Here is a 15793-nt window from a genome sequence, read left to right on the forward strand (position 1 = left end):
TTTTTTTTTTTTTTTTCCCATTTCCTGGTGTACTCCCTCCCTTACAAGATTTTTAGTCAATAACTTTTTTGAAGGCTGATTTTTGGCTCCTTTGATGTTAAGATTTTGTGCTTTATAGACTAGAGCTTGATGGTCTTATTAGAACAAGTCCCAGCTGGGGATGCCACTTGCTTCAGGGGCCGCCCTCCATTTTGTGGGGTGGGGTGGGGGCCGCCCTCCATTTTGTGGGGTGGGGAGGGGGCCGCCCTCCATTTTGTGGGGTGGGGAGGGGGCCGCCCTCAATTTTTGTGGGGTGGGGAGGGGCCGCCCTCCATTTTGTGGGGTGGGGTGGGGGCCGCCCTCCATTTTGTGGGGTGGGGGCCGCCCTCCATTTTGTGGGGTGGGGTGGGGGCCGCCCTCCATTTTGTGGGGTGGGGGGGGGGCCGCCCTCCATTTTGTGGGGTGGGGAGGGGGCCGCCCTCCATTTTGTGGGGTGGGGAGGGGGCCGCCCTCCATTTTGTGGGGTTGGGGTGGGGGCCACCCACCATTTTGTGGTGTTGGGGTGGGGGTCGCCTTCCATTTTGTGGTGTGGGGGCTGCACCCCGTGGGTTGTGTGGTGAGGGTGTGCCCCCCATGTTGTGTGGGGAGGCAGTTGCTCCTCTTGATGCTGTAGTGAGGGGGCTGCCTGCCATGTTGCATGGGGAAGGGGCTGCCCACCTTGGGTGGCAAGGGGGCTTCTGCCATGTTGTATGGGGGAGTGGTGGCTGCCCACCATGTTATGGGGCTGTGGTGAGGCTGCTGCCACTTCTGAGCGGGGTGCACTGGGATGGGAAGGGGGGAAAAAAATAGCACGTGTTGCTTTGGAAAAAGCAGTGACTGCTTGCCTTGTGTCCTGGAGGATTTGCTTCTTTACCCGTCTGTTAAATATCAAAGGAATTGTCTTTCTTTTAGTTAAGTAAAAACCCGGCAAATACACAGAAATGCCCCAAACCCCTAAAAACCCTCAACACACTTACTGAGCTTTTCCATGCCCAATGGTTGTTTTATGTCTGTGCTGGAAACACACCACTCGTTGCTCTTAATATATCTGTAGCTTGGTGAAACCTTTCTAAAGTAACAGTAGCACTTGCTGTGGGACACCAAAGTGGTCATGGGAACATGTTGTGTCTGTATTTAAGTCTCATTATGAGTATTCATTGTGAGGTTTTCTTCATGGAGGCTTTATTTTGGGGTGATCTGCTGTGTGAGGTTGCCTTAGAAACCTAAACGAAGGGTTCTTCTCCTCTCTGTTTATAAACAGTAACTGGGAAACGGGCTGTAGAAGCCTCCTGGTTAAATGTTAATAAGGAATTGACTAACGGAGTGGGGAAAATACTCGACAAAACACAATATGTTCTGTTCCAGTGGCTGTCCTTCCTTTGCCTTCTATCCTTCTTTCTGAAGTGCCTGATTGTCCTTACTGGGATGGTGAGTCAGCTGGGAACACAGAAACAACTGTGGTATCCAGCAGGATGCAGACATCAAGATGTAACTGCATTCAGATAATAAAAGGATTTAAGGAAGGGGGAGGTGGTGTGAGCTAGAAATTGCTGCTCATTACCCTGTGGAGATGTATGAACTCAGTTGGGAAAAGCGAGCTGTATTCCAGATCCATTGGTGATGCACAGAGATTTTTAGAGCGTTGCAAAGCAGGCATCTGACTGAAACAATCCAATAACATTGCTGTTGGAGAGCTGCAGAGCTGAAAGCTGTGCCTGGCTCACTAGAAGTGTCAGGAGTATTCTGGACAGAAAATGGTTTACGGCAATATTATTTGTTGGGTTTGCTTACACAGTTTGGTTATTCGTTTCATTTTTTTGTTTGTTTTGGCTGTCTAGTCCTGAAATAGTTTGTCTGCAGAACTTAACTGCTCCTATAGAGCACTAAGTACAGTATGTCATGGGGCAGTTTCTCCAGACTTTACTATGTTAAAGGAATCTTTGTTTATTCAACAAGGATTCATTCAGCAACATCCCCCTGCAAAGCATTTTGGAGAAGTGTTTGCCCTGTTAACTCTTTGCATTCAGTTCTGCTGGTGTCAATAAAGGTACAGCTACAGGAATGAAGCTGCTGGCCAGTCCCTTCCAGGACTTCTCTTGGAATGGTGCTTTGACCACTGGTAACCAAAGCAGGTTCCCACGAGTTACGTGTTGCCTTTGGCATTCAAGTTGTGCTTGCTGAAAACTAGTCAGAAGCTTGACGAGTGCATCCCTTGCTTAATCTGAGCTTTATTTATTACGATAATCTGGGTGTTTCAGGATGATGTATCTGAGGTAGAGAGAAGAGTATAAACCATGAGCACCATGGCCTCATGTGGGAGGTGTGTGTGAGGCAGTTTTGTGTGACCTCAAGTCCTGTAAATCTTGGAGAAGGTGTGAGAGGTCTTGACATAAGTTATAAGTCCCGTTAGAGAACTTGAATCTCAGGGGATGTTTCCAGGCATCTGATGGATGGGAATGCATTTCAGGCATTCAGACTGGCTGGATTCAAGCGAGTGACACAGTGCTGTAAATACCCTCCTCGTTTATGTTAGGTCAGATGGTGAAGTGCTGTTTTATGAGCTTACTTCTGAAAAGATGGAGGGTGTCCAGACTTAATTCATCTTCTCCTGCAGTGTTTCTAAATGTTGTGGTTCTTCTTTTATTTAAGGGAAAAAAATGTAATTCCAGTTTATTTATGTACCTATATATATATAGACGTGTGCTCAGAAAATAGCAAACCGAGGGCAGTTTCCATTTTGACAACTCATCTGCACCATCACAAATAGCACTTACTCAAAACCTTTGGGTTAAAAACAGCACGAACACCCCCTCTCCCAAATGCACCGCCGACTCCAGGAGTAAAAAAATAAACTTTGCGATTAAACGCGGGGTGTTTTGTGCGTGATCTGAGCTGGCAACGGGGCTGTCGGATCCCGCGAGCCAGAGAGAGCCCTTGCGAAGTACCCTTTTTTTTTTTTTTTTTTCCTGTTTGTTATTTTATCTTTGTAAAATCCAGCTTTTCCCCTCCTCCTCCTCCGGGTGCGGGGTGGCTGCCAGCAGCGGGGTGACCTGTGACCGGGAGCTGCCGCCGCGCTCGGGAATGTGCGCTGGGTTCCAGCGGCTCTGGATGCGCATCCCTCTGATGTGTGTGTGCGTGTGTGTGCCCGGCGTGGGCGGGGGGGAGAGGCAGGAGTAGAACTCTCCTGTGATGACCGCGCAGGAGCTTTCTGGGAACTTGGGCTGGATGCGGACGGGCCTGGCCTCTGTTCAAGGCAGTTTTAGCTCCTGCCGGGAGCGGCAGCTGGTCGGGGCACGGAAGCCAAAGCCCCGTCGGTCCGCCCGGGCAGAGCGGTCGGGGGGCGTCACATGCTGCGTGTGCAGCTCTGGCAGCGCTGTAAACTTGGGGAATTTTTAGATCCGGAGCGTTTGTCGCTAATGATTTAGTCTTAGTTTTCCTATAAATAGCCACTTATATCTGAACCTGCCCTTTAATGAGGCTATTTCTGTCGCAGTTGGAGGCTTGTACTGGAAATGCTCTACCTGGAATCCCTGCTGCGCTCTTTGTTGTCTTGGTGTGCGGTTCTCTGCTGTCTCCTGGCTGGCTGGTATTTAACAAGGGGGATGTTCCAAACGACTTTAAGACTCTTTGATATGGACAGTTTTGGAATATAGCTGAAAACCATAAAATAGCGCTGACACCCCTCTTTTTCTGCTTGGAATTTTCCAACTTTGTTCCCTTGTCAGGGACCAGGAGCACACATGATTTGTCAGGTGACAACAATTGATGAAAAGATGCCATTGCAGTCCTATTTTTACCCCCCATCCCAAGCAAGTGTCAGCACAACCTTCAGACTTTACAGAGAGCAAGAACGGGCTGTTCCCAAGGGCCTCAATGTGCTGGAAACAATGGGAATTAGACTGTGTCCCTGCTGGGTCCAAACCTTGTGTGAGCCATGTGCAGTTCTGAGGCTGAAAGCTTCAGAATAGCTCGTTTGAGTTGCCAGTTCAGATCTTCTTGTGTATTTGTTTGCAAACAGAACGGTCTTAGAAAAGTCTTTGGAGCAAGAGCCAACATTTCTGCTATTTGAGTACTTGTCTTATTCCTGTTACAGGACTACTGAGCTGTTATATGTGTCATTTCACCATTAAAGGGAGAGTTTTATGTTCATTGCTTTATATTAATCATCTCAGTGGATCACTTACTGAAACAATCAAAACCCCAAAATAATAAACTTGACTTCCAGTAGTTGTTTTATGGGAATCGTGAAGTTCTAAGGATGCAATTGGAGAAAATAGTTTGTTCATTACAAGAGGGGCAAGAAGAGCAGATTATCTTAAGTTTTAGTGGCACTCATATGCCAAAGGGAGAAGCCTCATGGTTCTCATGATGACAGGTGGGTAAATCAGAGTAGTGACTTACCAAGTAGTGAGCCAGAAGGATTGGGTATAAATATTTAGAAGTAAAAGTACCTCTGCAAAACTCCTGTTGGCTCCAGTGGCCGCTAGTTCCCCTTCCGTTTGCTCAGCTCCAAGAACAGAGTCTATATTTAGTAAAGCAAATGTGTATGAAATCTATATAAAAAGCATTTTGTCTGACACATTATGGATGTGGTGGTAAGATTTGGTAGGATGGGCAGGCACTGTAGAAAATGGGTTGATGTTCTATTTTTACAATATGAAATGACTTAATCAATTACTCAGTATGGGCTAATGAGTGAGAACCTCTTATTGCCCAGACTAACATGGCTCCTGGCAGGTAATTTAGTTGTTTCTGGTCTTGGCACACGTGTTTCAACTCAGCTATCACAGCTCCCTGGGTGAAACTCTTCCTCACTCGGCAAAACTGAGGTCTCCTTCGCTCTGGTATTTTTAAAACCAGCAGATCACTCATGATTTGACACAGAGCTTGAGGGGCAAACCTTGGCATGTACAACCCTGGTGCAGGGGGTGGCTGAAAGCTCTGGTTATCTGTAATGTGACCTGACACAGCCTTTGCTGCAACTAAACATAGTTTGGTATTCTCTGCACCTGTCACTCTGCTGCTTGCTGTGCCTGTTCTGGAGGGGTGCACGTAGACCTAGACCTTTACCTGGAGCTGCCTTCCACATGTACGAAGGGCAGTTGCTTGCCTTTTATATGTGAAGTTATTTAAACCTCTCAAAAGATCGGTCCTTTGAGGAGAGAGCCAGCCTCTACTCCTGTTGTTCCACGGAGCTTTAATTTGTGTAGTGCCTGTGGGAGCTCTGGCATTGATCTTTGGAGGTGCATCAGCCACATGCAGCAGTAATGCAACATACCCTTCTCTTCCCTGTAACAGTTTGCCCTGAAGGTATGGGTGCATTGCATCTCTGGTTTATTTTTCTTTTCCCTTTTCATCAAGGTATTGCAGGTTAGGCATTCCTTCCAGTCACAGAAAATTGCTGAGCAACAGCATCATGGGGGTTTTGAGGTTATTAATAGAATGTCACAGGAACTGATCCTAATTACGATCGATCAGTTTGAAATACTGGAAATGCCACGTTCTGTAAAAACAAGCTCCTGGTGAACTCTCCAGCTTCCTACAACACTGTTGCTATGACAAACCAAGCCCAGAGCATAAAAGCAATTATCTGCCCAGTCCTGCTGCAGTTCAACAAGGAATTGAGGGAGTTGGTCACCTTAGTTTCAACTGCAGCTTGAAATCCCTTATTAGCCTGTCTTGCTTCTGCACAAGTCACCAAATCTGCATTCACTTAAGGGCAGCGAATTTCAGGTCTGCATAAAGAACAGGTTGTTAATCCTTTTTAGTTAAGTTCTACTTGGGGAGTGCACAGGTTGATTAACCCAATGATTATTTGGAATAAGTGGTGTTAGCTTATGTTGCAACACACTTGGTGATGTGAACTAAATCTGTGTAAGAGCTTGGAGAGATCATAGTGTACCAATACCCATTCTGGCTTGGTTTGTAGTTCAGCTGGGCTTTAAATGGAATTTCTAAGTCTCGTACCTACAACCCAAAGAATTAATTTGTAAGTGCACGGAGTGGCTTGTTGTTGCAGAATATGTAGTATCTTTGTAAACAATTCCCAAGAGAAGTTATTTTGTAGTAATAAATGTTGTGAAGCTGGCTACTTAAAGCAGTTGCTCCCCTGTAGAATATACCCTGTTGTAAAAAAAGGCTATATCAAGCCTTATTCCAGAGAGCATAATGCTTTTTGTTGAAGGGTAATCGAAGGTTTACATGATGTCTGTTCCTTTGCTCTGGTAATATATGTTTTCAAAACTCTAATAGGCAGCATGTGTACCAAAGACTTCATACTTCATACAAAGAAATTACAGTGAACCCTCTGGACTTATTTTTCCAGTGAAGTGGAAAGAGTAGCACATAATGATACACTCGTCTGGAAGAAACAAATAGGAAAATACTGGCTTAAGGTACATTCTAAAGAGACTTTTTCATACTGTAGAAAGCTGAAAGGATTAGAGCACAAAAAGTAGCTACTGAGAAATCAAAGAGAGTAAAAATTTTTCCCTATAAGTGGGTGATATCCAGGACCTTTGTCTTAAACTCTTAATTGTAGTTGGCATATTGACTGTAGTTGCCATAAAATAATCCCAACCTAAACACAGGTACCAAGATAAATGCATTTTCTTTGATATAGGAGTAAAAAATGATATCTTCTCCTTTAGAGGTAACACAAATATGTATTTTTGGGCGTTCTTTGTAGGCAGATGGAATTATGTATGGCAGAACACTTACCATGGTAACACAGATTATGACAGCTGAGCCATTGACTTTTTTACACTTAAGATCTGGGGGAAGGCGTGGAATAACTATAAAAGGTAACATTTCTATTGCATTTTTAATTATGTTAATGGCTGTATTTCACTCAGGGCCCATTTAATGCATAATTAAAATAATAATTTTATGCAATGTAACTATCAAATTTAGAACAACGTCAACACACATATAAAAATGAGTTTGAATTTGGAGAAATCCTTCTCTTCTAACATCTAAATACTGAGGAAGGGTTTGCACTTGGCATTTTGTGTTGGTTTTCTGTCCCTCCTGTGGATGGAGAACCTGTGCAAACCCAACTGGGGGTACAATGTAGCCCTTGATTGTAGTTAAATGTCTCTGTTGAGGATTATATCCTGCCAAAAGCCAAAGCAACCTTGCATCTAGATGTGTATTGCTTACATTACATCAGTCATTAGACTGAAGAGGTTTTCTCTCTCTGCTGTGAAGCTGGAAAACTCATGTGAAAATTTTACACTGGTGACCAGAACAGCTGGAAAGAAGGAATCAGGAAAGATGGGAATCATCTCTAAGCCTAAGTGAAATGTTGCAGGTCATGGCTGAGGTTAACTTCTGTCTTGGTTTAGGCAACTTTCTGTTTTGTGTCACCCACCACAGGGAATACAGCAAATGTAACTTTTTAAAGGGCAAGGTCAGCATCTTTAAGAAGTTTTAAGAAGTCTCAGGTTTTTGAGATGAGTTGTCATCAGTGATGACTCCCTGCCTGATGAACACTGATGTCTCCTTGAAGAAGGCACATTCAGTAATCCCATTTTACCTGACAGCTGCTCTGCTCAGCTGGCATTGAGCTGCTGCTCCAAAGAGATCAGTGTCAAAACCAGCTCTGAGAAGTGGTGGAGAGCAGTAGCTATGTCACCTGTGACCCCAAATGTAAGCTCCACAGAGTTGTGTTCTTTTGGTTTACTTCATTTTAAAACTGCAGAGGTTAAACATAATTAGTGTTACTCTGAATACAGGAGAAAACCCATTTAAAGGAAAACCCCAAACAAACCCCATGCTTGGTGTTGTCACCAGAGTATTTGACTGTGTTACCAGACACAAACACTATTGAGAAGGGGTTACTGGTGTATATTAGCTGACAAGACAAATATGTCACTTCTGATTCCAATTTTACATTGTTGGGATTGCTCACGAGGAATTCGAGCACCAGTAGACATGGGAAATGCTCATGTTTACCCAGATGCATGAACTTCAGAAGAAAAGTCACATAACAAGCCAAATATTTGAACAGTGTACACATTTCAGATATCCTGTGTACAGTTGTGTTTGTGTGCCACAGACTGTCCTCTGTGCCTTCCTTGGGTTTTTAAATGCCCTTGCAGAGGCAGGACTGTAGTTAAACCTCTCCAATGGGTGAAGAACCCTCTAGGCACAAGTGTGAGATAACCTTGTTTGTGTAGCTGGACAGTCTCTGAAGAGAGAACTCAGAGGGGAAAAAACCCACCACATTCAGCTACCGGTCTGTGGAATTATTACATTTGGCCTTAAGTGCTTTTTAATTTGATTTGTTTGTATTTCCTAAGCTTTTCCACATATTGACCATCTCTGTGGGAAGAGAAGTGTTTGTTTACTGTAGGTTTGCCAGAGCCAGCCAAGCTTGGACCTATTAAACCTGTATGAGAAGACTACTCAGATAATGAGATCTTGAAATTAGCAGCATTTTCTTAATTATTGTTGCTTTTTTAATCTCAAGAGAGGTTGAATTTACAGCAATCAGACACAAGGTCTTTCACATCTCTCTTGCAAAAACTTGGCAGGTAGGCTGCTGTTTGCTCACACTGAGGAAAATGGCTAGACCTGAGGTGAGAATAGAGCTTTTGCTTTCAAACACAGGCACCCTGGGCATACCAGTTTGTATCCTCACCTCTGGAATCGCCCTGCTGGATTATCAGCTGTTTGCAGGCACAGCTGTATCAGAAGCGTGGTTAGCTTCAGTGTGCTGCTTGTGAGATGGAAGGGTAAGATGAAAAAAAAAAAAAGGGGCTTTTCATCCTGGTAGAGTATGCAGGAGTATACAGAAGCACCTTTAAGCTGGTAATTTATAGTTTTATAGTAAAACTAAATATGCAGCTTCCGAAACATCAGTAGCACTGTTTTCATGTCAGTCACCCAGTGGCAACACTGCTTATTCTTCAGCTTTTGTGTGTTTGCTGGACATTTGGTGTATTGCTTGATGATTGCAAACCCTGAGCACTCCCATACTCTTAAAAACAGCAAAATTAGATGGTGACTGAGAATTTGGGCAGCAAGTCCCAAGTGGTGCTCTTTGGAATGAGTGATCTCCCCCACAGAGGAAGAAGCAAACAGAATGCTTGGCTGAAAGGGCCTTAAACCCAAATCTCTCTGTGTCAGCTCTTTAGCCTCGTGTTTTGAGCGGCTGTGGCTGCCTGTTTGTTCTGTTTACCACGTATGTTAGGCCACTGTTAGTGGTTGTTATGTAAATGTGTCCAGAGGGTAAGCTCTATTTAACAGAAGATACTTCCAGTAATAGTGTTGTTTTCTTGGAAGTGCCTGCCTGACTGTTTTTTTTATAGGCTGGCTCTTAAGTGGCTTATGAGATAAATCAAAACAGTTTTGGAAAAATGCACTTGAACTGTAGGCCAGGCCTCCATACATGCATTCCCTCTTTCAGATGGAATATCAGCAGAGAGCCTGATCAAAGCATTTTCCTCTGGAAATACTCGGTACTGTGAAAGATGAAAGATAAAATTTCTGAAAGCGGATTATTATCAACTAGCAAGAACTGTTGAGAGAACAGAGCACATTTGTAACTCCCGGCCTTGGTCTAATGGGAACAAGAGTCTCTAGGCACACTTTTTGTGGGAAACAGTTTACTTTGAGCTTTCTCTTTATTAAGACACCTAAGAATTCATTTCACACAGTGTTTTTTTTCCCGTATGGCTTCTCTAAAGACTTGACTTATGTTGCAACTTTAATGTAGTTCAAATAATTCAGGCATCTCCTCGAGCAGTTCTGGTGGCTGCAAAGCTGCATTTCTTCCTCTCATTTCCTTCTAATGCTTTAGCAGTGTAGACTGGGAGGTGTTTTCTGTCAGGGCACAGCTTTGAGTCATGCCAGGCCAAGATGCTGATGGATTCAGACAGGTCAGTTGGCTAAAACAGCTGTTCTTTAAAACTGATACTTAAAACAAACCTGACTTTTCTTGAGCATCAGCATAGGAAACCCAAATGGAAAGGTTAGGATTTTTTAAAAAATGAGACTTCTGATGGGACCTAATTAATTTATTCACTAGTATAAGGCAGAAATCTAGGACTTGAGGTGCTCTGATTGTCACATGTCTTTTTTCAAGACCAAAACCTATGAAATTCTTCTTTAAAAAGTAACTGGTAGTCTTTTTTTTCCCTCAAATAAATGTTTTCTGTTGCTTTTTTTCCCCAGACTGTGTGTGCTAAGAGGTAAATTGCAAGCTTTGAGGAAGGTGATAGTCTTCACAGAGGGAGCCACTGTAAAAGCTGCATTTAACTTAGTGCACTAGCAAAAGAGGGTAACTTTGATCCAGGGAATTTGGGGAAGGCCCTTTTTCATGGGAATTGAAAGACACTCGGGGGGGAGAGAGAGGAGAGGTAAACAAAACTGACAGTGGGAAAGAAGAGGAGGCAAAACGATGGAAGACATCAAAGAAATTGGAAATGAAAGCAGAGCATTGAGCGTTGTCCAACAGTTTACAAATTGCAGCCCAGAGTATCTTTCTCATACAGGAAATCATAACCATTTAAAATATGCTGTTCCTTCAGAAAAGAAGCATGTGAAGGTGGTACTTCTTTTAAGAAACAAATATATGGAGAACTAGAGTGGCTGATTTCAGTCACAAAAATAAATCCTTTAATTGTTTTTTCACTGGTGAAGAGTAAATGAAATTGTGCTTTTATGGGTGTTGCAAAGTATTTTCTTGGGGATCTTGGGATGAGTTGCAGAATGAAAATGTCAGAGAAAAGAATCAGCTGGTCGTTGTCTCACTGGTGGTGGTGTTCTCTGAGAAGCAGCAGCAGGGATGGGCTGTTTTGGCTGAGATTGCCAGGTTAGCATCTCTGCAGTGCATCTGATTCCCCAGGAGGGCTTTTGGCATCAAATGACACAATAAATAGGAATTCCACAGGGTTGTTTCTCCTCAGGATTTATTTCGGGCTAGAACTGTGGGCTTTGTCATTGGGTCTAAAATCCGTACTCAATACATATTGTAGCACGAACCTTGTGAATTTTGAAAGGAAGCCCAAAGCAGTTGTGTTGGATGTAGTGGGAAACCTTTATCCTAAGCCCATCCTACTACACCTCCAAATGACACGCTCGAGTGAGTTTGCTCCTCCAGCACTCTGTGTGTGTTCTCACTGCTCTGCTCCACGCCCCTGAACAATTAGAGCCCAACAGCAAGTGCAACGGAGTAGGGGGAAATCCGAGATTTATTGTGGAGTCCGAGTTTCTGTTTCCCCAAAACAGGAGCTTTCTTTTGGTGGTTATTCAGCAAGCTCCCTTTCTCACAGGAACTGTGCCAGAAGATGGCATTGCTGCACGCAGAGCACTCATCTCCATTGCAACAAGTCATTAAGAGGAGTGGAAAAACTGCAACCTCCAAGTCCATTAGGCTGAGTCAGGCTGACAGGAAACGAATTTGCCTTCATACTGCACGTCAAGGATGGTGCCATTAAAATATATGGCATGCTAGAGAGGTTTTTATTTATTTTTGTTGTTAATTGTTGCTGTTTAACAAGAAGCTTGTGTTTAAAAGTACAGATTGATCTGTAGGCTGAGGGGATGTACCTCAATGCTGAGAACTGTTTTTATTTTCAAGTGGAAAAAGAAGACACTACAAAAATCTGCCCCTGTTCACACCACCTCCTTACTCTTTGGCTTCATGACCTGCTCGTTTTCCTCCAAACCCTGTCTCCCAGCCATCCCTTAGATGCAGTGGGAAAAGTATTCTCCATAAATTCTGGCAGTTTGGTTTTGGAATGGTCTGTAGGCAAGGGCAAGTAGCTCTTGGCACACTCCAAAGGCTTCTGCAGTGAATTTAATCCCAGAAGATAGTAAGGATCCCTTGGGGGTAGGCCAAAGCCAGAGGATGAGTTGTACTCAATTAGCAGCAATGTGAATTTTCCAACTTTGTGCTTTAGAGCAGGTTCTGTTGTCTCAGAGAGTGAACACTGTAGCTCTGATGGCCACAGACTGTCGGATGAACTGATGTGATAACAGACTACAGCTTTCCTTGGGGGGAAAACATCAGAATCTAAGTTTTTTGCTGGATATTTGTGGAGTGGATCCAGCCTTTGGATCTGTGCATGTGTAAGGATTGCAGTGTAGTCATCTCTGGGGATGCTGATGGAAGCTGCCTGCTGTGGTTCTGACTCCCCAGGAATTTTTAGGTTTGTTTGAAAGCTGCTTTCTCCTGTTGTGAGTTTTGGAAAAATCCTTAGGTTGCCTCATGCTGGTGGCTGAGCTGCAGGAACCGCCTCCTTCAGTTGTGGCCCAAACACTGAGCAGAGATGCAGAGAAATTTAATTAGGAAGACATAATGCTGGAAATGAACAAATACCAGAGAACTTCCTTTAACCTATGCTGTAAATGAAGTTAAGATTCCCTTACCAGTAAGGCTCTGAGGGTGAGCAAGGGAGAAGGCAAACAACAGTGAAGAAAAATGGGCAGAGCGTAGAACAATTGTTTTAAGCAATCCTTTTAAGCCAAAAAGTGCCTATCCAGCATCTTTCTCTTGTTGATTGTCCTTGATAGGTTTCCTGATTCTCTTCTCTTCTAAACCACGGGGTTTTGGAAGTGATAGTCATGAACATAAACACCAGGCCTTTTCTTTGCTTTTCCCATTACTTCGTGGGAGTGGCCCTGTGGCATTTAGTTCAGGGTTAGTGGTGCATGGGTAGGGACCCAAATGGGCAGTAGAAGTCATCTTGCCCCTGCTGCAAGTAGAGACTCCCCTGGGAAGAATATGGATCTCCTTCTCCTATGAAACTCAGGGTCCATCCCTTTAGCAGCAGTTCCTCCTGAGAGCGATCTCCTGGCTGGGTGATGCCATTATGTTCATGAAGTAAAACTGCTATGGAGAGTGGGACTTGAAGAATCCCAAACCAACCACCTCACTTTTGAAAGACGTGAGACTCTGATCTCCAGAAATCCAAAGCTGTTGTGCAGACATGGGCTAATGTGCGTTTGGCAGCTGCTGCTCTGGGGCTTGTTCTTCCCAGAAGGTGGAAATTGTCCTTCCTTTAGTGGTTTAGGAGACAGTGCACAAAGGACTCTTCTCACAGCTGGCCCTTGTGAGCTTATTTCTGAAGGGGTTGGTGCCAGAGAGAAATATTTTGCTTTGCTTTAGTAGCTTGTTACTATGCAGAAAACTTAATTAATGGTGAAACCCTTGGAGGAGGAAACTGCTTGTTCTGCTGGTTGGTGACAGGTTGTTTGGTCACTTCTTGGTGAAGATAGTTCAACTCCATGTTGGAAAAGACATTCTGAAGCTCAGTGGATAGGAGAGTCCTCCTTGAAATGCAACTTGGGAGAGTAACCTGTGGGCGTAGGTTTTTATTTCTGTTTTTTCGTTTGAGCTGAGTCACAAGAGATCAACCTCTGGCTTGAGCTCAACAGCGTGTTCCACTCTGCTCATGGCAATGCAACTGCTCAAATGTCAGAAAATCAAGTGTGGAAGAACAGCTTTAATTAGTGAAATGACCTGCTCTCTCCCTTCCCAAAAGAAATGAGTCTCCTACTTAAGCTGCTTTGACATCCCGTCCACTGAGAGCATTGAAACAGCGCTGCCTTCCCCATCCCTTTCAAAGCCCCAGTGTATGTGTATGTATGTATTTACTTATAAAAAACCCCACCTATATGGCTGTGCTGGGCCTGCTCCAGCGTTTCTTTTACTCTTGGGATTCGCTCCTGTTCAGTTCCAGATTGGGTTAGATTTGAAATGGGTGCAGCACTCGGAGCTAAAAGCATTATCGATTCCATTTGCTATGAATGAAACAATTTGGATGTATCTGGAAAATGAGAGAAGGAGGAACGGGGAAAAACAAATGAATGTTTCATGCCCCATCTTTCACTGCAGCTATTTCCTAGCTCTCTTTATTCCTGGCTTTCTGTATATTGTACTTAGGTGTGTTTTGTTGTGCAGGATTCAGAATCTCCTGCCTCATCAGGCTGCACAAAGTGTACCACTGCTTGCTTTGGGCTCAGAATGATGTTGTAGGTCACATTAGTCATTTTATGTCTGATATGGAAGTATAATGCAATTAATTTAGAGAGGAGGGCAAAGTACAGAAAGAGTTCTCTTAAAAAATGAATCCATCATAACTATCTTAACTTCATTTACAGTTTTAATGGGAGTATTGAGAAATGTTAGAGCTTTCTCAGAATCTGTTCCAGACAGCAGTGACCAGAGCTAATGTGTACAGCATCACAGAATAGCTTCTTTCTATTTTTGTATTTCCTCATATTTCCTGTTCTCTCTAACCCTTGCTCCAATCTCCTGATCTTTGTAGCACATCAAAGCCTATCTTTTCCTTCTTGATGTGTGGGTTAATATTTTCTTACTGAAGTTATCAAACCTTCTGTGGCTGAGACAATTCAAGCTTCAAAATCCATGTACTTGCACTACAGGGTCTTATATGCTTAATATAAAGCTTTTTTTCCTTAAAAAAAGCGTGCAGCTGTGGAAAATACCTGGTGATTTTCACTGTTGGATCCTATTGCTGCACTGAGGAAGCCCTAAAATTGTAAAAGCACCGAACTTTGTCTGTTCCATGACGAAATGATGATATAATAGTAGAGTAAGAAGTGTTACCCATCGTCTTTGAGCCACATCATGAATGATGGTGTTTCTGCACAGCCCGTGCAGTCACAGGTCTCTCTTCAGACCCTTTGAAGTCAGCATGTGGAGCTGTTGGATCAGGGGGCTGTGCTGTGCACCACTGTTTGCTCTCTGCCAGCCCTATTCCATGATGTGCCTTTGCTTCTGCCCTCAGTTCTCCCAGCTTCTCCTTTTCCAGGCCTTCAGATGCTACTTGAAGTTCTTGCTTAGACTTACTTTCTCACTCTTTCTTTGCACCCCAAGCAGGTTGCTCAGCCTGGAGAAGTCTCCAGGGAGACATTATAGTGCCTTCCAGTACCTAAAGGGGCTCCAGGAGATCTGGACTTGGAAAAGAGCATGGAGTGACAGGACAAAGAGGAATGGCTTCAAACTGATCGAGGGCAGGGTTAGGTTAGATATTAGGAAGAAATTCTTGCCTGTGAGGATGGTGAGGCCCTGGCATAGGTTGCCCAGAGAAGCTGTGGCTGCCCCATCCCTGGAAGTGTGAAAGGCCAGGTTGGATGGGGCTTGGAGCAACCTGGGCTAGCGGGAGGTGCCCATGGCAGGAGGGTCGGAACGAAACGATCTTACAGATCCCTTCCAAGCGAAACCATTCCGTGATTCCACGATTATTTTAGCATAGCTGCAGTCTCAGAAGCCTATTATAATACATCAGTACAGCAAAATCTTGGACCTTGAAACCCGCGGGGGGGTCCCGACGGGACGGGGGCGGACGGAGCCTCCGCCCCGCCGGTGTCCGGGGGTCCCCGCTGTCCCCAGCGCCCGGCGGGGGCAGCAGCGCGCTCCGTGCCGTCCTGCCTGCTCCCGTGCCAGATCAGCCTTGGACATACCGGGAGGAGAGAGGGAGGGGAGAAAGAGGGAGAGGGAGGGCTCGGCGCTGTCACAGGCGGGGTGGGCGGCTGGCAGCGCCCGCGGCTTGCGGCGGCACCGGCGCTGTGCCGGGAGGCTGGCGGGGACCCGGCGACGAGGAAGGAATTACACCCGTGAGTGAGTTTACCCGCGGCCCCTGGCCGTCCAAGAGCCCCCCGTAAGGGTGTTGCGTTTCGTGGCTGTGGCTTGGGTGGGGGGGTTTTGTTTTGGGGGTTTTTCTTTCCCCCTCCGTTGGTATTTGCCAATGGCAACCGCAGATCTCGTCCCGGTGTAAGGAACTGTTGAAATACAAGTATC

At 44.7% G+C, this 15793-nt stretch overlaps 1 protein-coding gene across 2 annotated transcripts in view; it reads left to right on the forward strand.

Moving 5' to 3' along the window:
* ANK2 (ankyrin 2) overlaps window positions 1–15793 on the forward strand; it is a 261559-nt gene that overhangs the window by 6043 nt on the left and 239723 nt on the right. The window contains exon 1 of one of the 2 annotated variants that reach the window (XM_039386605.1): window positions 15549–15609. The exons of the other annotated variant lie outside the window; for it this stretch is intronic. The gene's annotated coding sequence lies outside the window, so the exon portion shown is untranslated. Of the gene's footprint in view, window positions 1–15548; window positions 15610–15793 lie in introns of those variants that run through there. 2 annotated transcript variants of the gene reach the window in all.

This window comes from Pipra filicauda, unplaced genomic scaffold (genome assembly GCF_003945595.2).
Source record: "Pipra filicauda isolate LSUMZ 115617 unplaced genomic scaffold, ASM394559v2 scaffold495_size435866_pilon, whole genome shotgun sequence".
NCBI classification, from domain to species: Eukaryota; Metazoa; Chordata; class Aves; order Passeriformes; family Pipridae; genus Pipra; species Pipra filicauda.